Raw genomic sequence first — 21,900 nt, 5'->3', positions numbered from 1 at the left:
TTACATTTGTTTTATTCCAGAGCGCAATATGTGAAATCTCTGCTCGTAGCTCAAATGGTCATTTCTTCCAAGTCTTCTCTGTGGGTGTGCACTTTCAGCCCTTCCTCCAGGCAGCCTCTGATCAGTTGACAAGCTGTGATTGGCAGCACCTTGGAGTCAGGGGGAGAAAGTACACAACCCTAGAAAAGACTGAAGAAATTACTTGTTGGATTACAAAACAGAGATTTCACATACAAGAAACGCATGTGAATATCTCTGCAATGGAGTGATGCAGCACAAAATGGAAAAGACGGGGAGAATTAGGGGAGCTCAGGGACTTTTCCAAGATATTTAACTCCATTTTTGTGACCAAGTGACATGTTCTCTTTAAATATACTGGCAACAAGAAAATCAATAATTCTGAAAAACACGTTGTACTGTGATTCTTAAAGGGGTTGTCCATTACTCAAACAAACCCTTCTCAATCACCACAGTTACCCCCTTGTAAAATAATAGCAGCTATATTCAGCTCTCGTATGAGCACCATGCTGGCGGCTGCTGTTCTGTCCCACTAGCTCTCCAGCCAGTCAGCGGCCACGTCCCTCTCATTTCCTTCAGACAAAACTGACACCCGTAGCAAAGCAGAGACCACCAGCAGCTTTCACTTTTCCCAGGTGTTAGTTTCTTCCAAAGAAAGTGAGAGTGAATATGTCCGCTGTTTCACTGCAGGGCTCGCGTGATATAACAATGTCACGTGAGCCCTGAGAGAAAGCAGGTGCCGACATTGCCGGATTGCCACCTGCATTAAAGGTGAGTATAGCTGTTATTATTTTACATGGCGGAACTATGCTGATTGAGAAGGGGCTGTCCAAGCAGTGAACAACCCCTTTAACTCTTTAACAGCCAGGTCAGTTTTTGGTTGTTTCATGCTTTATCTTAAAAGATCCAGGGACATTTTTGGCATAATTCTCAAATAATCTAATGGCTGTGAGGCGCTGCAGTGATTTCTCCTTGCTTATTTCACTGCAATTAACTTTGGATGTCATCAGGGGGCTGTGGTGAAAAAAGCTGTGATAAGTGAACACATCGCTACCCCCTGATGATGGCCTGTTTCAGGGGGTGGTAGATGCTACAGGAACGTGACTGCAGGACCATCCCCCTGATGACATCACGTTTGAGAATCCCAAGTACATGGGACGTGAAAGAAACCTCACCAGAGGTAAGGTAAGAAAACAGATATATGGATTAGCTGTATAGGGAATACAGTAAGTCATTCTCAAATACCATACTTTCTGATTGGCCTACTTTAGGCCAGTATTTTACACAAAAATTTGGCCCCAATTGGTGTGTCTTAAGTCACACCCCTTTATTGCTAAGTCATGCCTCCTGATGAGCGAAGTGCCAAAATTGTCTACAGTACTAAATTAATATGACAGCATGTTCGTCATAATTCTGGATCAAGTAAAGTCAGAATTCTATGTACCCATGCATTATGGTGACGCTCGCCTGGCCGTGCCCGAGGTCATGTAATTCTTCTACAATGAGGCCATTTTAAGTGATTCAAGCAAAGAAAAATACTACAAACGCAACAAAAATTAATTGAGCATTGAATCGATTTGCTCATGTCTAATGGCCTGTTTTATCACATGCTGTATTACAGAGACCTCACTCATGGCACATGGGGTGCGTACACTGTAGGTTTCAGTCTAAGGGGTACTTCGCACGTTGCGACATAGCTACTGCAATCTCCTCGGGGTCAAATTGAAAGTGACGCACATCCGGCGGCAGTAACAACATCGCAACGTGTAAAGCCTAGAAGCACCGATAAACGATCACAAAAGCGTCGAAAATCGGTGATCCGTGTAGTGTCGATCATTTCCATTATTTCGCTGCAGCGACAGGCACGATGTTGTTCCTCGTTCCTGCGGCAGCACACATCGCTGTGTATGAAGCCGCAGGAGCGAGGGACATCTCCTTACCTGCTTCCCGCCTGCAATGAGGAAGGAAGGAGGTGGGCGGGATGTTTACGTCCCGCTCATCTCCGCCCCTCCACTTCTATTGGCCACCTGCCGTGTGACGTCGCTGTGACGCCGCACGACCTGCCCCCTTAGGAAGGAGGCGGGTCGCCGGCCAGAGCGACGTCGCAGGGCAGGTAAGTCCGTGTGAATGTTCGCTACGGAAGCTATCACAAGATATTGCATTTGCGACGGGGGCGGGGACTATCACGCTTGGCATCGCTACAATCGGTTAGCGATGTCGCAGCGTACAAAGTACCCCTAAGATTAGGGTCAGACGAGCTGATTTTTATCCACAAAATCTGTATGATTTTCAATCACATACTGTAACTCTATACCATCCATGTGTTCAAATTTTACACCCGTGTAGCATCACTAATTATACAGCTTACAATGTACATAATCAAACACACTTTTCTAGATTAATAACGGCAATTTATCCATAAAAATCGGATGTTATACTTATAATCCATATGGAATCCATTTGTTTGTTTTTTTTCGCCCAATCCATAGAGTTGTATGATAAATATCCTACACTGAATGAATTTGTGCTAGAGCACAGAAAAAAATCATTGTAAGGTTGGAGTCACACTTGCGAGTGACTTGGTGAGTCTCGCATCGGTATCACCCAGCACGGCCGCACATTCTCCAGACAGGAGCGAGTCGGCTGCGCGTATTTCCATACAGCTGAGGTGCTCGTGTCCAGAGAGTGTGCGGCCGTGCTGGGTGATACCGATGCGAGACTTACCAAGTCACTCGCAAGTGTGACTCCGGCCTAAAGCTGGTGTCACACACAGCGACAACGACGTCGCTGCTACGTCACCATTTTCTGTGACGTTGCAGCGACGTCCCGTTGCTGTCGCTGTGTGTGACATCCAGCAACGACCTGGCCCCTGCTGTGAGGTCGCTGGTCGTTGCTGAATGTCCAGCTTCATTTTTTGGTCGCCACTCTCCCGCTGTGACACACACATCGCTGTGTGTGACAGCGAGAGAGCGACGAAATGAAGCGAGCAGGGAGCAGGAGCTGGCGTCTGGCAGCTGCGGTAAGCTGTAACCAGCGTAAACATCGGGTAACCAAGGGAAGACCTTTCCCTGGTTACCTGATATTTACCTTCGTTACCAGCCTCCGCCCTTGCTGCCAGTGCCGGCTCCTGCTCTGTGCACATGTGGCTGCAGTATGCATCGGGTAATTAACCCGATGTATACTGTAGCAAGGAGAGCAAGGAGCCAGCGCTAAGCAGTGTGCGCGGCTCCCTGCTCTCTGCACTATGACATGTAGCTGCAGTACACATCGGGTTAATTAACCCGATGTGTACTGTACCTAGGAGAGCAAGGAGCCAGCGCTAAGCACGGCTCCCTGCTCTCTGCACATGTAGCGACGTTATGATCGCTGCTGCGTCGCTGTGTTTGACAGCTAAGCAGCGATCATAACAGCGACTTACAAGGTCGCTGTTACGTCACAGAAAATGGTGATGTAACAGCGACGTCGTTGTTGCTGTCGCTTAGTGTGAACCCAGCTTAACTGACACATTGTGATTATCACTAATTAAGGGGCACTTTGCACACTGCGACATCGCAGGTGCGATGTCGGTGGGGTCAAATTGAAAATGACGCACTTCCGGCATCGCATGCGACATCGCAGTGTGTAAAGGCTGGATGATACGATTAACGAGCGCAAAAGCGTCGTAATCGTATCATCGGTACAGCGTCGGCATAATCCATAATTACGCTGACACAATGGTCCGATGTTGTTCCTCGCTCCTGCGGCAGCACACATCGCTGTGTGTGAAGTCGCAGGAGCGAGGAACGTCTCCTACCGGCCTCACTGCGGCTTCCGTAGGATATGCGGAAGGAAGGAGGTGGGCAGGATGTTTACATCCTGCTCATCTCCGCCCCTCCGCTCTGATTGGCCGCCTGCCGTGTGACGTCGCAGTGACGCCGCACGGCCCGCCCCCTTAACAAGGAGGCGGGTCGCCGGCCACAGGGACGTCGCACGGCAGGTGAGTGTGTGTGTGAAGCTGGCGTAGCGATAACTTTCGCTACGCCAGCTATCACCACATATCGCTGCTGCGACGGGGGCGGGCACTATCGCACTCGGCATTGCAGCATCGGCCTGCGATGTCGTAGTGTGCAAAGCCCGCCTAAGGCTATGTCTGAGGATACAGACAGTGCCACCTCCTGGATTCACTTTCTAATGTATATTGCCAATTTTGACACCTGACTTTTTTGTTATGCTCATAATGGAATATTAGTAAACATTTATATAAGAACCATGTTCCTTAAGATGCAAATGTATTCCTGGAGAACAGAGCATAATACTATTGGTAGCATTATCTACCACACTAGACAAAAAACTACGTGCTGTGGCAAAGCGAATGTCTACCCAGCAACAAAGGACATTCATGTGGAAGATTTGTCCGCACTGCAGTTTATAAAGCACAGACACATACAGATATTAGGCTGCTTAGATCCTGGCGACTGCTGTCCAAGCGTCAGTCAAATCCAGCAGATGTCTCTTATGCAAATGATTTCTATTCTGCTGACCACAATTACTGCCACTCAATTAGTGATTTGCAATTGAGTTACAGCTCATATACTGTATCATTTTGCAACTAAAATGAATATTATTTCTAATCGGAAAGCGCACAAATATTTACCTAACTATGTAACAGTATTACACCTACTAATCTGCCCAGAATAATAACTCTGTATATATGACACCCCTGACCTTATCAGGGTGTCACAGGGAACTGCACTCCTTTCTCATATGGTGCAGAACTCATGCTCCAAGGTTCTGGGATCCTAACTCTGGTATTGTCTCCAACAGCACACAAATCCTAACCACACCTCACACCACACTCTGTCAGGCACACCAGTGGGTGGTCTAGCTGGAAAAGTGCCACCCGCCTAGGGGTCAGGCAGACTGGTGGGAGGGACATAGGGAGTTGAGTAGTAGCCCTCAGAGAGTGAGGAGCTGAGGGAGTTGTAGCTCCCTGGGAGACTTTGGTTAGGTCGCAGACGGTGGTCTGGGACCGGATGAATCAGAGACCCGGTCACAGGGTATTGGAGAAGGGTGCCCAGACTTAGTTTTTGAGAACGGTCGGCACCGGACAGTCCAGTAACCAGACCGATACCGAGCATGGCATGATCTAGGATCAGTGAGTAGCTTCACGCAACCTGATAACCTGTGGAGGAGAGTCTCTTTATGAACTTTACCCAAGAGCTCAGAGATCAAAGGCACCAACACAACGAGGGGAATTGTGCTTTCCAGCTGATGTGGCCTACAAAAATCCCAAGTGTCAGCCATCGAGAGCACAGCTCCCCTATCTAAATATAGGGGGCGGTACCCCAACCGCTTCAGGCCAAGGGGTCACTCAGAAACATCTATCTACAAGAGCATGGAGGCATACTCCAGTCCACCAGACAATACCGGCGGGAACGGATTCCCGGACGAGCTTCCCAGAGTGGCAGCGGCACCCAGAGACTTGGTTTACTTCTGTGTCAGAGTCTACTTAACGGTTGCACGAACATTCACACAGCTTGAGTGAGTACACTGTTCCCCCCCTGCATCCTGCCTGCCCCCACAGCCTGCACCACGCTACCCTTCACCTGCTCCCTAGAGTCCACGGGGTCTCTCCTACCCGTGGAGGGAACATCATCTGGCTACCCTGCTCCATCTTCCCCGGGTTCTCCCATCGGCAGCGATGATACTCCCCTTACCGCGAGCCACGGGTGGCGTCATGAACTCTCCCTTGTAAATATTCCCCCCTTTTACACTTCAAAGTGGCTGCAAGTCCCCGGGTCTGAAGACCCTCGAGCCACAGCAACCCCGGATCCGAGCAGTTCGACTGTTGGCAGGGCAGTACATATATGTAACAGTATTACACCTTCTAATCTTTCCAGAATAATGACTCTGTATATGTAACAGTATTACACCTACTAATATGTCCAGAATAATGACTCTGTGTCATGATCCAGGATCGGTATTCTCCGCTCCAGAGTTTCCCAGATCCGGCCTGGTCATGTCAAGGGTTAACTCCCATCAGCCTCGTTCTGGTTTCAGAAGACACTATATATAGTCTCTGAACTTGCATTCCTGTGCTGGTTATAGTTTTTCTCTGCAGCCTGTGACTTGCTGTGGTGAGATTTCCTGTTTGATCTGACTCCTTGTTACTGTGCCCTGACCTGTACCCTTCCCCGCTCGTCCGTCTGTCCCAGTCCCTGACTTCCCACTCCTGTCTGTTGTTGGTGTTTCCCTCTGCATTCCTGATCTCCTGGTCTCCGACTCTGTTCTGTTTTCTGACTTGATTTTGATCCTTCCTTTGCAGTGACTTGAAACTTTTGCCCTGTGTGCTCAGTAATGAGATGACCACAAGGTAAAACTTTCAACACTTTAGTATAAAAATGTTTGACTGTTGTTTTCCACTTGACGCATCTATAAGGGATAAGCAGGTTACCATGCTAAACACCCCCATACCATATCTACCTAAATAAAGACAAGAACCACAACTTTATTGCAGGAATGGCCACAGTTTTATTTACCGTATATATGTATACCAAAAACTCGTGGCCCAACATGCCACTCAATTGTTAAACTTAACCTTATACATATATACCCGTATAACCAGAAACACCGATAGATCCGTCCGAGAGGCCAACCATCATTCCTAACCCCCCGGCCGTAACCTCCAAACCGGCCCAGAGGACCACCTCGGCCGTGACCACCCGGCCCAAGGTGAGGGGTAACAACGTTCCATCGTTGATTACCCCTACCCAGAACCTGCGGGACCTCCGCCCACAAGTTCCCATCCAGTCCGAAGCCACTCCCCTTGAGCGACTTCGTACCAACAAACCGACTGTCGGTACTCCCAACCTCTCTGACGGACCTATCACCCCGCTGTGACAACAACAAAATTGGCAAATCAACCTTGTATTCTCCTTTCTTCCTCTTTTTTTTTTTTTTTTTTGAAAAAACCATCTCCTTTTCATTATTATTTTTTTTTTTTTTATAAACATATACATATACATATATCAGGGCGGGCGGGTGGGACACAACTTTCCGGCGACAAAAGGGGAGGTAATCAGTACACCCCCTCTCTTATACCTCCCACAAACCCCCCACCCCTTCCTTGCTCCCCTCCAATCCCCTTACAGCACCCTTCTACCAATCCTATAGCCCCATATATCCCCTATCCATGTAATCCAATTAACCCCTTCCTAACCTTGCACCCTCCCGATCGTCATGGGGTCCATTCACCCCTATGGGGCTCACTGCCCTTCTTGACGCATCTATAAGGGATAAGCAGGTTACCATGCTAAACACCCCCATACCATATCTACCTAAATAAAGACGAGAACCACGACTTTATTGCAGGAATGGCCACAGTTTTATTTACCGTATATATGTATACCAAAAACTCGTGGCCCAACACGCCACTCAATTGTTAAACTTAACCTTATACATATATACCCGTATAACCAGAAACACCGATAGATCCGTCCGAGAGGCCAACCATCATTCCTAACCCCCCGGCCGTAACCTCCAAACCGGCCCAGAGGACCACCTCGGCCGTGACCACCCGGCCCAAGGTGAGGGGTAACAACGTTCCATCGTTGATTACCCCTACCCAGAACCTGCGGGACCTCCGCCCACAAGTTCCCATCCAGTCCGAAGCCACTCCCCTTGAGCGACTTCGTACCAACAAACCGACTGTCGGTACTCCCAACCTCTCTGACTGACCTATCACCCCGCCACAGCCCGGCCAAGTGACACCCTTACTTGGCCCGGGCCCCCCACACCCCTAGTGCTTGCTCCAGGCCATCCCTCAAACTCAACATCCATAAATCTAGACCCACATCGGTCAGATGAACCCCATCTCTCCTTAGATACTGCTCCGTGGATTCCTCCAATTCCCTATGCCGCACCACCAACCCACCATTTCTCGCCACAAACCTGCCAATTGCCCGGTTCAGCTTGCTCCGAGCCCTATTAATACGGTCCACCGACCTACCGAAACGCCACTGCGTCCGAGCTATAATGTCCGACCAAACAATAACTATGCCCGGGAACGCCCTCCACAAATGTAACAGGTCCAGCTTTATGTCTCTTTTCAATTCCCTCGCCGACCTTACTCCCAAATCGTTCCCACCCACGTGTAAAATTAACACATCTGGGTCACGATCCATACGGCTATAATAAGCCACCTCTGGTCGCACCCTACCCCAGGTCATGCCCCGAATTCCCAGCCACTTTACTCGGGCCTCCATCACCGACACTCCAAGCTGCCGACCATCGCGACGCACATCCGCCCGCAACGCTCCCCAATACACGTAGGAGTGCCCGAGGATCCACACAAGGCAGGGCCCTACAAAATATAAACAAGAACGAATAAAAACAGCAACAGACAAGAAAATTGTCACATACCAGCATCAAAAACGCAAACCAGGAATCCCCCAACCCCTGAGGCATCACCTGATCAAGTGAGGCCTAACGTACAAGCGAAACCTGGAAGACTCCCACCTCCCAATCCGCCGGATACAATCCTCACTCAAACCCCACCTGGCGGCTTCCGTTGCCGCCCCAATCCGGAAGGAGTGAGACCCGTACTCACGTGGCTCCTCCCCCACCCGTGCTAAAGCCATCTTCAGCACCGCATTGAATTGGTAACGTGACAAAGCCAATCCGTCCACATGTCTAAGAAAAACGCCAGGGTAACCGCCGCGCACCCTTAAAAACTCTGACACTTGTACCACTGGGCACAACTGGTGCCCCGGTAAAGCGAACAACACTACTAAGCGCCCCCGGCCCCTCTGATCCGTCTTCGAAAAGCGAAGCCGACATTCCACTCTATCCTCCCCCAGCATTACATCCTCCAACAGCAAACCACCCATCGCTTGCTTATTCGGGCTGACCAATTCACCAATGCGAAAGGCCCCAAAAAACGCCAATACAAAAGCTACCGAAAACAACATCTGCTCATAATGAGACGAACACAACTCCCCTACAATCCCCACTAAACGAACCAACAATGGCAATGACACCGGCCGCCTCCTGTCACGCGACTGGGCCCCTTTCCGAAAACCTTTCATTGCCTGCCGCACCAGAAAATCCTTAGTCGCGTCCCGAACCCCCTGCATCTGAAACAAAAAGGCCAACGCCGCCAACTTGCAACCCATCACCGAAATGGACCGACCTTCCGAGAAGTCCCCACTAATTAACATCAGTAACCCCAACACTCGGCCCTTGTAACCCGACTCCATGAAGTCCCTACTTTCCAACTCTGCCCATTCCTTCCACACCGCCTGATATCGGCACCAAGTAGCCTCAGACACCGATCTCCGAATTCCCTCAAATGCTATACCGATGCCAGGTCCCACAGCCAGTCCAGGCAAGGTTCTCCATCCGCGTCCGCTTCCGGCACCAGCTTCCTGAACCTGCAAAACTGAAACCGTGATAGTGCGTCAGCCACCTCGTTCCGAATCCCAGGCACATGCCGAGCCACCACGCAAATGTTTAACTCCAAGCAACGCAACACCAGATGCCTTAAATACCCCACAACCGGCGGGGATTTTGCCGACAGTGCGTTGATGGAATGCACCACCGCCATGTTGTCACAATGCATGCAAACCTTCGTCCAGAAAAAACAGGGCCCCACAACTCCACCGCTACAATAATGGGAAACAATTCCAGCAGCGCCAAATTCCTTACCAAACCTGCTTCTACCCAAAGCCGTGGCCACTTTCCCACACACCAGCGTGTCTGAAAAATTGCTCCAAAACCTGTCGCCCCAGCCGCATCAGTGTACAATTCCAGTTGGCTATTGGACAATGCCTCGCTCATCCAAAGGGTCCGACCGTTGTACCGGTCCAAGAACTCCTCCCAAACCAACAAATCCCCTTTCATCACTTTCGTCACTCTGATAAAGTGATTTGGAGCTTTCACCCCCGCGGTTGCGTCCGCCAGTCTCCTGTTAAATATCCGCCCCATCAGCATAATGCGACAAGCGAAATTCAATTTACCGAGCACTGACTGCAAATCCCGCAACCGCACCTTCCTGGCCTGGGACAAAAACCGCACCGACGCCTTCAAATCCAGAAGCTTCCCCTCCGGCAACCGGCATTCCATTGCCAGTGTATCAATTTCAATACCTAAGAAACATAGAGCCGTCACTGGCCCTTCTGTTTTTTCTTTTGCCAACGGAATACCCAGGCTCCGCGCGACCCGCTCTAACGTAAACAACAACAAGGAGAAAACCGAAGAGCCCGCCGGACCCACGCAAAAGAAGTCATCCAAATAGTGAATCACCGAATGGACTCCTGCCACCTCCTTGACTACCCATTCCACAAAAGTACTGAATGCCTCAAAATAAGCACACGAAATGGAACAGCCCATCGGCAGGCAGCGATCCACATAGTATGCACCATCCCACATACACCCTAAGAGATGAAGGCTCTCTGGATGCACCGGGAGTAAACGAAAAGCTGCTTCCACATCCGCCTTTGCCATCAGGGCCCCCCGCCCTGCAACCCTTACCAGCTCCAAGGCCCTATCGAACGATACATAACATACCGCCGACAACTCTGCTGATATCCCATCATTCACCGACAATCCCCGTCGGATAAGATAAATGATGAATTAGCCGAAACTTGTTCGGCTCCTTCTTAGGTACCACCCCAAGTGGGGAAATCCGTAACTTGGAGAATGGCGGGTCCTGGAATGGGCCCGCCATCCTCCCCAACTCCACCTCCTTCTGCAGCTTTTCCTTCACCACCGCCCGATGTTCTTTTGCGGATCTCAAGTTTCCCGGGCGAAACACCTGCGCCTCAGATTCAAACGGAATCCGAAAGCCCTCCGTAAAATCACGTGCCAACAACTCCGCCGCCTGAACATCCGGGTATCTATTTAAATACGGAAGCATCGCCTCTACCCTCACTGGCGTCCTCCCTTTCTCCAGACCCCTCCCCCGCCTTTCCTTTCCCTTTCTTGACGCACCTGGCCAAGGGGTGGGACCCTCCACATCCGGAACACTCATGTTTGAACCGACAAGAGGCCCCGAACTTACACAGTCCCTCGTTATATTGCCAACAAGCCCCCTTTTTCTGTCCAGCCGAGGACCCGCCGCTCGCACCCGGGCTCCCGGCACCCCCTCGAAAGGGCTGAGCCGGAGCCGTCATTAACCGCATCCACAAAGAAATATCCTTGTGGCCCCACTGGACACCTGGCCGCAGAGCCTTCCGTTGCCGGAATTGCTCATCATATCTTAGCCACCCTAAACCGCCGTACACCCTATACGCCTCACCTATCGTGTCCATATAACCAAATAGGGCGGAACAATGCTCCGGCTCCTTTTCCCCGATCACGCTGGCTAAGATCGCAAAGGCCTGTAGCCAGTTAGTAAACGTCCTCGGGATCAGCCTATACCTCCGTTTTTCCTCATCCTCTTTCTCCTTTTTTGTATCACTGGGTTTCACCTTATCCAAATTAAACTTCTCCAAGGGAAGCAGGGAAAACATTTCCACGTACTCCCCTTTCCAAATCTTTTCCCTCACCTCCTTTTTCAAATGAACCCCTAACTGACCTTCAAAACAGACATAAATTTCACTCCGTGCCCTATCATCCAAACGCACAACCTCATCCTCTTTTTCTTTTTCCTTTTCCACCTCCTTACTCGCACCCACGCCAGCCGCATCACCAGCCGCCTGTCCTGCACCTACCGCCGAGGTAGGGTCCCGTGTCGCAACCTCGGGCACCGGCGCCTCTGACTGTACCACCTCCGTGGGGCCCACCCACGCCCCCACCGGAGCCCCAGGCCCAGGCCGACTAACCCGCTCCGCAGACAACCCCTGCAACACCCCCAAAAGCTGCCCCCAAAACTCCGGGCCCGGTAAACCAGACTGTCCGACCGCACTCGCCCCCTGTGCAACGCTTCCCGCGACCGAACCCCACCCCCGCCCGTGCTAACCACAGCATGAAACATTTCTGTCGTCCGCTCACCAGGCTGCCGTTGAACCGACGCCGGAACAGCCGTGCCACGATCTTCCTGCTGCCGCTCTGTCCGACCTGCCGCTGCTCCTTCTTCCTCGCCGGAATCAGACGAGCTCCCGAAGTCATCAGGGGGGACCAGCGAGGGGACAGCCCGCACCTGGCGGCCGTCAACCCCCACGGTCACCGCACCCTACTCCTCCGGGCGACTCCTGCTAGACCTCTTCCTTTTTGCCCGCCGTGGCGCCCTGCCGCCGTCCTTCCTCGCTGTACTCATGCCAGACTGCTGCGCCGCCACTTCTCCCATCGCTCTCAGTGGGCTCCCTCCCTGCCGACTGCGGGAAGGCCGTGCGAAACTTGACCCTCGCTGGGAACACCCCCCAGCCCGATCCTCGCTGGGGGGGACCGTAATTATAGATCTCATCCGTGCTTGTGGGCCACCGTACCCCTCCTCCGATCTCCCCACATCGCCGCTCCCATCCGCTCCCGCCCTCCGTCCTGTAGCTCCCCCCTGCGGCCTGCAGGGAGTCTCCTCCGTCAGTCTTGAACGCTGAGCGCCACCCCCGGCCGGCACTTCACCGGGGGCTGCCGTTATCTCCGCTCCGGTCTGGGGCTGTGCAGGCCGCGGACCGGAAGTGGGCCTCGCCGAGGCTCCGCCCACCCCCGACCCGCGGGATGTCCGACGAGGATTCCTCCCTGCGGCCGGCAGCTCCCCCTGGTGAGTTGAAGGGCTCCGCCGCCCCGGAGGGTCCCCGCAGGGGCTCCTGGATCTCATTCTCCCCCTCCCGCTGGGGGAGTAGCGCTCCGGCGGTCGCGCCCGCCGATCACGTAGCAGCGGACCGGGCGCAGGAGCAGCAGGCAGCGCCGCTCCAGCCCCACAGACCGCCGCCAGCTGCTGCCGCAGAGCGTCCACACCCAGGACCTCGGAGGCCCCACGCACCATGTCCAGCAGCTCAGCAAGGTCGGCCATGGCAGCAGGCAGCACAACGTCCTGGGGACACAACTTTCCGGCGACAAAAGGGGAGGTAATCAGTACACCCCCTCTCTTATACCTCCCACAAACCCCCCACCCCTTCCTTGCTCCCCTCCAATCCCCTTACAGCACCCTTCTACCAATCCTATAGCCCCATATATCCCCTATCCATGTAATCCAATTAACCCCTTCCTAACCTTGCACCCTCCCGATCGTCATGGGGTCCATTCACCCCTATGGGGCTCACTGCCCTTCTTTCTTAGTACAGAGACATTATCATCATCATCCTTCATGCACATTTGCTTCTGTAACTGGCTCGTCTCTACAAAGAACAACCTTAATGGAGCGACTTATCTTTCTGTTTCGGACCCACTCCCTCAACATGGTGGAGACTCGTGAGTAGAGTTGAGCGCGGTTCGTGGTTCGTGGTTCTCCAGTTCGCGGCTCGAGTGATTTTGGGGCATGTTCTAGATCGAACTAGAACTCGAGCTTTTTGCAAAAGCTCGGTAGTTCTAGAAACGTTCGAGAACGGTTCTAGCAGCCAAAAAACAGCTAAATCATAGCTTGGTTTCTGCTGTAATAGTGTAAGTCACTCTGTGAATCAAACTATTATCACATTTCAGTGTATAGTGTGCGTGAACAGCGCCTTCAGATCACTGCTGTTTCTATAATGGCGATCGCCATTTTTTTTTTTTTTTTTTCTTGTCTTCCTTCCCTAAGTGCGCGCGTCTTGTGGGGCGGGCCAGCATGTCAGCCAATCCCAGACACACACACAGCTAAGTGGACTTTGAGCCAGAGAAGCAACGGCATGTGTGATAGGATCTGCATGTCACATGTCCCTGCATTATAAAACCGGACATTTTCTTCACGGACGCCATTATCTGCCTTCTGCGTCTTTGGTGTCAGACATCACTGTCGCAGCTCCGTCTTCCTGAGTCCTATAGCCGATACAGCTGTATGCGCTGCATACACAGCGTTAGACAGCTTAGGGAGAGCACTTTATAGCAGTCCTTTTAAGGGCTCCAACCGGCAGGGTCAGAGAGCCATAGGTGACAGGTCCTGCAAACAGCAACAGCGTCTGTGTAGCCCAGGTCAGGGATTTCCTACCTGCATTTCACCATTAGGAGGGAATAGAAAGGCAGGCTTCCATTCCTCTACCCAGAGCACCACAATCCTGCCACTGTACCCTCTTGTCCTCTGCACACTCCAACTGATAACTAAGCCATTATACTAGCAAACACTCAGTGTACCTAGTGGCATCCTATACGTGGCTATTGGACTTTGCTATAGTCCCACTAGTGCAAAGACATTTGCAGAGCGCGTCTGCCTGCATTGCACACTACAACTCATTCTAAACAAGCCATTATACTAGCAAACACTCAGTGTACCTAGTGGCATCCTATACGTGGCTATTGGACTTTGCTATAGTCCCACTAGTGCAAAGACATTAGCAGAGCACATCTGCCTGCATTGCACACTACAACTCATTCTAACCAAGCCATTATACTAGCAAACACTCAGTGTACCTAGTGGCATCCTATACGTGGCTATTGGACTTTGCTATAGTCCCACTAGTGCAAAGACATTTGCAGAGCGCGTCTGCCTGCATTGCACACTACAACTCATTCTAAACAAGCCATTATACTAGCAAACACTCAGTGTACCTAGTGGCATCCTATACGTGGCTATTGGACTTTGCTATAGTCCCACTAGTGCAAAGACATTAGCAGAGCACATCTGCCTGCATTGCACACTACAACTCATTCTAACCAAGCCATTATACTAGCAAACACTCAGTGTACCTAGTGGCATCCTATACGTGGCTATTGGACTTTGCTATAGTCCCACTAGTGCAAAGACATTAGCAGAGCACATCTGCCTGCATTGCACACTACAACTCATTCTAACCAAGCCATTATACTAGCAAACACTCAGTGTACCTAGTGGCATCCTATACGTGGCTATTGGACTTTGCTATAGTCCCACTAGTGCAAAGACATTTGCAGAGCGCGTCTGCCTGCGTTGCACACTACAACTCATTCTAACCAAGCCATTATACTAGCAAACACTCAGTGTACCTAGTGGCATCCTATACGTGGCTATTGGACTTTGCTATAGTCCCACTAGTGCAAAGACATTTGCAGAGCGCGTCTGCCTGCGTTGCACACTACAACTCATTCTAACCAAGCCATTATACTAGCAAACACTCAGTGTACCTAGTGGCATCCTATACGTGGCTATTGGACTTTGCTATAGTCCCACTAGTGCAAAGACATTTGCAGAGCGCGTCTGCCTGCGTTGCACACTACAACTCATTCTAACCAAGCCATTATACTAGCAAACACTCAGTGTACCTAGTGGCATCCTATACGTGGCTATTGGACTTTGCTATAGTCCCACTAGTGCAAAGACATTTGCAGAGCGCGTCTGCCTGCGTTGCACACTACAACTCATTCTAACCAAGCCATTATACTAGCAAACACTCAGTGTACCTAGTGGCATCCTATACGTGGCTATTGGACTTTGCTATAGTCCCACTAGTGCAAAGACATTTGCAGAGCGCGTCTGCCTGCATTGCACACTACAACTCATTCTAAACAAGCCATTATACTAGCAAACACTCAGTGTACCTAGTGGCATCCTATACGTGGCTATTGGACTTTGCTATAGTCCCACTAGTGCAAAGACATTAGCAGAGCACATCTGCCTGCATTGCACACTACAACTCATTCTAACCAAGCCATTATACTAGCAAACACTCAGTGTACCTAGTGGCATCCTATACGTGGCTATTGGACTTTGCTATAGTCCCACTAGTGCAAAGACATTTGCAGAGCGCGTCTGCCTGCGTTGCACACTACAACTCATTCTAACCAAGCCATTATACTAGCAAACACTCAGTGTACCTAGTGGCATCCTATACGTGGCTATTGGACTTTGCTATAGTCCCACTAGTGCAAAGACATTTGCAGAGCGCGTCTGCCTGCGTTGCACACTACAACTCATTCTAACCAAGCCATTATACTAGCAAACACTCAGTGTACCTAGTGGCATCCTATACGTGGCTATTGGACTTTGCTATAGTCCCACTAGTGCAAAGACATTAGCAGAGCACATCTGCCTGCATTGCACACTACAACTCATTCTAACCAAGCCATTATACTAGCAAACACTCAGTGTACCTAGTGGCATCCTATACGTGGCTATTGGACTTTGCTATAGTCCCACTAGTGCAAAGACATTTGCAGAGCGCGTCTGCCTGCGTTGCACACTACAACTCATTCTAACCAAGCCATTATACTAGCAAACACTCAGTGTACCTAGTGGCATCCTATACGTGGCTATTGGACTTTGCTATAGTCCCACTAGTGCAAAGACATTTGCAGAGCGCGTCTGCCTGCGTTGCACACTACAACTCATTCTAACCAAGCCATTATACTAGCAAACACTCAGTGTACCTAGTGGCATCCTATACGTGGCTATTGGACTTTGCTATAGTCCCACTAGTGCAAAGACATTTGCAGAGCGCGTCTGCCTGCATTGCACACTACAACTCATTCTAAACAAGCCATTATACTAGCAAACACTCAGTGTACCTAGTGGCATCCTATACGTGGCTATTGGACTTTGCTATAGTCCCACTAGTGCAAAGACATTAGCAGAGCACATCTGCCTGCATTGCACACTACAACTCATTCTAACCAAGCCATTATACTAGCAAACACTCAGTGTACCTAGTGGCATCCTATACGTGGCTATTGGACTTTGCTATAGTCCCACTAGTGCAAAGACATTTGCAGAGCGCGTCTGCCTGCGTTGCACACTACAACTCATTCTAACCAAGCCATTATACTAGCAAACACTCAGTGTACCTAGTGGCATCCTATACGTGGCTATTGGACTTTGCTATAGTCCCACTAGTGCAAAGACATTAGCAGAGCACATCTGCCTGCATTGCACACTACAACTCATTCTAACCAAGCCATTATACTAGCAAACACTCAGTGTACCTAGTGGCATCCTATACGTGGCTATTGGACTTTGCTATAGTCCCACTAGTGCAAAGACATTTGCAGAGCGCGTCTGCCTGCGTTGCACACTACAACTCATTCTAACCAAGCCATTATACTAGCAAACACTCAGTGTACCTAGTGGCATCCTATACGTGGCTATTGGACTTTGCTATAGTCCCACTAGTGCAAAGACATTTGCAGAGCGCGTCTGCCTGCGTTGCACACTACAACTCATTCTAACCAAGCCATTATACTAGCAAACACTCAGTGTACCTAGTGGCATCCTATACGTGGCTATTGGACTTTGCTATAGTCCCACTAGTGCAAAGACATTAGCAGAGCACATCTGCCTGCATTGCACACTACAACTCATTCTAACCAAGCCATTATACTAGCAAACACTCAGTGTACCTAGTGGCATCCTATACGTGGCTATTGGACTTTGCTATAGTCCCACTAGTGCAAAGACATTTGCAGAGCGCGTCTGCCTGCGTTGCACACTACAACTCATTCTAACCAAGCCATTATACTAGCAAACACTCAGTGTACCTAGTGGCATCCTATACGTGGCTATTGGACTTTGCTATAGTCCCACTAGTGCAAAGACATTAGCAGAGCACATCTGCCTGCATTGCACACTACAACTCATTCTAACCAAGCCATTATACTAGCAAACACTCAGTGTACCTAGTGGCATCCTATACGTGGCTATTGGACTTTGCTATAGTCCCACTAGTGCAAAGACATTTGCAGAGCGCGTCTGCCTGCGTTGCACACTACAACTCATTCTAACCAAGCCATTATACTAGCAAACACTCAGTGTACCTAGTGGCATCCTATACGTGGCTATTGGACTTTGCTATAGTCCCACTAGTGCAAAGACATTTGCAGAGCGCGTCTGCCTGCGTTGCACACTACAACTCATTCTAACCAAGCCATTATACTAGCAAACACTCAGTGTACCTAGTGGCATCCTATACGTGGCTATTGGACTTTGCTATAGTCCCACTAGTGCAAAGACATTTGCAGAGCGCGTCTGCCTGCGTTGCACACTACAACTCATTCTAACCAAGCCATTATACTAGCAAACACTCAGTGTACCTAGTGGCATCCTATACGTGGCTATTGGACTTTGCTATAGTCCCACTAGTGCAAAGACATTTGCAGAGCGCGTCTGCCTGCGTTGCACACTAAAACTCATTCTAACCAAGCCATTATACTAGCAAACACTCAGTGTACCTAGTGGCATCCTATACGTGGCTATTGGACTTTGCTATAGTCCCACTAGTGCAAAGACATTTGCAGAGCGCGTCTGCCTGCGTTGCACACTACAACTCATTCTAACCAAGCCATTATACTAGCAAACACTCAGTGTACCTAGTGGCATCCTATACGTGGCTATTGGACTTTGCTATAGTCCCACTAGTGCAAAGACATTTGCAGCACGTCTGCCTGCGTTGCACACTCCAACTAATTATAACTAAGTTGCATTGTCAGGGATATTTATTCTTTATTATTCTGCTGTTAATAAAGCTAGACCACCACTGCAATCTTCACCACCTCTCAATTTTTACTACCACATTTTCAGTCCACAATCTTGTCGCAATCAACATGAGTGGCAAAATGACAGATGCTGGTGGAAAGGGGAAGAGGCGTGGTGTAAAAGGCAAAAAAGGTTTTGTCCGTGGGGAAGGTGGCAAAGCTCCATTATCATCTGCTGAAGATAGACCATCTACCAGCAAAAGTAAGATGTCTACTACTTACCGTGGACAATCCGATGTGCTCCCTTTGTTACGGACACGAACAACAGGAACAAAGGTAGATGATGGGCAAAAAAGGAAAATGCTTGAATGGATCTCAAGTGGTCCAACAAGTGCCCTCTCTGCCACTTCAAGTACCGCATCCAAAAAACACCAGTCCTCTGAGTTGTCATCCCAATCAAACTTGCTTTCTCCCAGCTCTGAAGTCTCCATCAGCCCTGCACAGTATGGTGGAACTGAGATGGCTGAGTCTGCAGAGCTGTTCAGTCACACTATAGCCTGGGAATCAGAGGTCTGCTCCCAAGCTACAGTGAGTACAGAACAGGAAATGGTCTGCAGTGATGCCCAGAACCTTTGTGACTCAGATTCAGGCCGTGAGGACCAAGTTTCTGAGCATAATGTTGACCCTTTGTCACAAACTGTAACACCTGTGGTTATAGACAATGAGGAACATACTGATGAAGATGAGACGCAGATACCCGATTGGGATGACAACTTAAATATTCGTTCAGGGCAAGAAGAGGCTCGGTCTGAGGGGGAGGGGAGTGCAAACACAACAATTGATGATGACGTTCTAGATCCCACCTACTGTCAACCCCCAGTCAGGCACTCGAGGAGGTCAACAGAGGCGGTGGAGGAGGATGCAACCGACGACGAAGTTACCTTGCGCCTTCCTGGACAGAGTCGGAGAACTGGTAGCACGTCTACAACTGCATCCTCAGCCACCACTCTGCCTATGAGCATTATTCGTGGTGGATCAACAGGTCGCATGGCCTCTAAGCCTTGCCTAGCCTGGTCCTTTTTTCACATCGAAAAAGATCGCCCAACTCATGTGATATGTAACATTTGTCATGATTCTGTTAGTAGAGGTCAAAACCTCAGCAGTTTGACAACTTCTTCCATGAATCGTCACATGACTAAATATCATAAGTCCCGGTGGGAAGCTCACCGTGCTGCAATGCGGCCTAGTGGAGCGAACCATCCACCGCCCGCCCCTTCCACTGCATCCGCGCGCTCTTCATCTTCTAGGACTGTGGGGACAGCTGCCACACCTGTTTTTCCACGCAAAACTTCCACCACTGTAACCGCAACAGGCAGTTTGCTTGTAAGGTCGTCAGTTGGTTTGGAAGGGGAAACAAGTGAGTGTGTACAGCTCTCTCAGACATCGATAGCACCAACGTTGGATGAAGGCAACATCATGTCTCCGCCTGCACTTTCCTCACAAACCTGCATTTTTCCAGGGACACCCTACTCAACACCGTCTACACACAGCAGCCAGATCTCTGTCCCTCAGATGTGGTCAAATAAAAGGCCACTTCCTCCGACCCATGACAAAGCTAAGAGGTTGACTCTATCCCTCTGTAAGCTGTTGGCTACCGAAATGCTGCCTTTCCGCCTAGTGGACACACAGGATTTTAGAGACCTTATGTCTGTCGCTGTGCCCCAGTACCAGATGCCTAGTCGCCACTACTTCTCTAAGAAAGGTGTGCCCGCGCTACACCAGCATGTCGCACACAACATCACCGCTTCCTTGAGAAACTCTGTGTGTGAACGGGTGCATTTCACCACCGATACTTGGACCAGTAAGCATGGACAGGGACGTTACATGTCGCTGACTGGGCACTGGGTAACTATGGTGATAGATGGTGAAGGGTCTGCTGCACAAGTCTTGCCGTCCCCACGACTTGTGTGTCAATCCTCTGTCTGTCCAAGTTCCGCCACTGCTTCTGCATCCTCCACCTCATCTGGGTCCTCCACCTCCGCCCCAAGCCTGCCTGGTCAGGCCACCAGCGTTCTCACTGCGCAGAAGGAATCACGCACCCCTCATTACTATGCTGGCAGCAGAGCGCAACGGCATCAGGCGGTCTTTAGCTTGACATGTCTTGGTAATAAGAGTCACACAGCTGAGGAGTTGTGGTCAGCTTTGCGGTCCGAGTTTAATAAATGGTTGTCTCCACTCAAACTGCAGCCTGGTAAGGCCGTGTGCGACAATGCTGCAAACCTGGGTGCGGCACTTCGCCTGGGCAAGGTGACACACGTACCTTGTATGGCTCACGTGTTGAACCTTGTCGTGCAGCAATTTTTAACACACTATCCCGGCCTAGATGGCCTTCTGAACAGGGCACGAAAACTGTCAGCTCACTTCCGCCGTTCAAGCGCCGCAGCAGAGCGACTTGCATCGCTCCAGAAGTCTTTCGGCCTGCCGGTTCATCGCCTGAAATGCGATGTGGCGACACGCTGGAATTCAACTCTCCACATGTTACAGCGACTGTGGCAGCACCGCAGAGCCCTGGTGCAATACGTCATGACGTATAGCCTGGGCCAACGAGATGCAGAGGTGGGGCAGATCACCCTGATGGAGTGGTCTCAGATCAAGGACCTATGCACCCTTCTGCACAGTTTCGACATGGCGACGAATATGTTTAGCTCTGACAATGCCATTATCAGCATGACGATTCCAGTCATTTACATGCTGGAGCACACGCTAAACACTATTCGGAGTCAGGGGGTGGGACAACATGAAGGGGAGGAACTACAGGAGGATTCATATGCGCAAGGGACAACAACATCACGAAGGTCCAGACGTTCATCATCACCAACGCAGCAGGCATGGGACCATGGGGGACAGGGATCGACAAGGGCGCATAGTAGCAGGCGAAATGTTGAGCAAGGTGCAGGAGAACATGAAGAAATGGAGGACGAACTGTCCATGGACATGGAAGACTCAGCGGATGAGGGAGACCTTGGTCAAATTTCAGTTGAAAGAGGTTGGGGTCAGATGTCAGAGGAAGAAAGAACGGGTAGCACCTCTATGCCACAAACACAGCATGGACTTGGTCCGCATGGCTGCGCAAGACACATGAGTGCCTTTTTGTTGCACTACCTCCAACATGACAGTCGTATTGTCAAAATTAGAAGTGATGATGACTACTGGATTGCCACACTATTAGATCCCCGGTACAAGTCCAAATTTTGTGACATAATTCCAGCCATAGAAAGGGACGCACGTATGCAGGGATATCAGCAGAAGCTGTTACTAGATCTTAGCTCGGCTTTTCCACCAAACAACCGTGCAGGTGCAGGGAGTGAATCTCCCAGTTGTAACTTGACAAACATGGGACGGTCTCGTCATCTTCAACAGTCTACCCATACCAGTAGGACCTTTTCTGGTGCCGGT

At 50.4% G+C, this 21,900-nt stretch overlaps 1 protein-coding gene across 2 annotated transcripts in view; it reads right to left on the bottom strand.

The window, feature by feature from the left end:
* STRA6 (signaling receptor and transporter of retinol STRA6) overlaps positions 1 to 21,900 on the bottom strand; it is a 155,708-nt gene that overhangs the window by 41,692 nt on the left and 92,116 nt on the right. The gene's annotated exons all lie outside the window — the stretch shown is intronic.

This window comes from Anomaloglossus baeobatrachus, chromosome 4 (genome assembly GCF_048569485.1).
Source record: "Anomaloglossus baeobatrachus isolate aAnoBae1 chromosome 4, aAnoBae1.hap1, whole genome shotgun sequence".
In the NCBI taxonomy this organism is placed as follows: Eukaryota; Metazoa; Chordata; class Amphibia; order Anura; family Aromobatidae; genus Anomaloglossus; species Anomaloglossus baeobatrachus.
The sequence above is the reverse complement of the archived record's forward strand: the minus strand, read 5'-3'. Positions and strand labels throughout refer to the sequence as shown.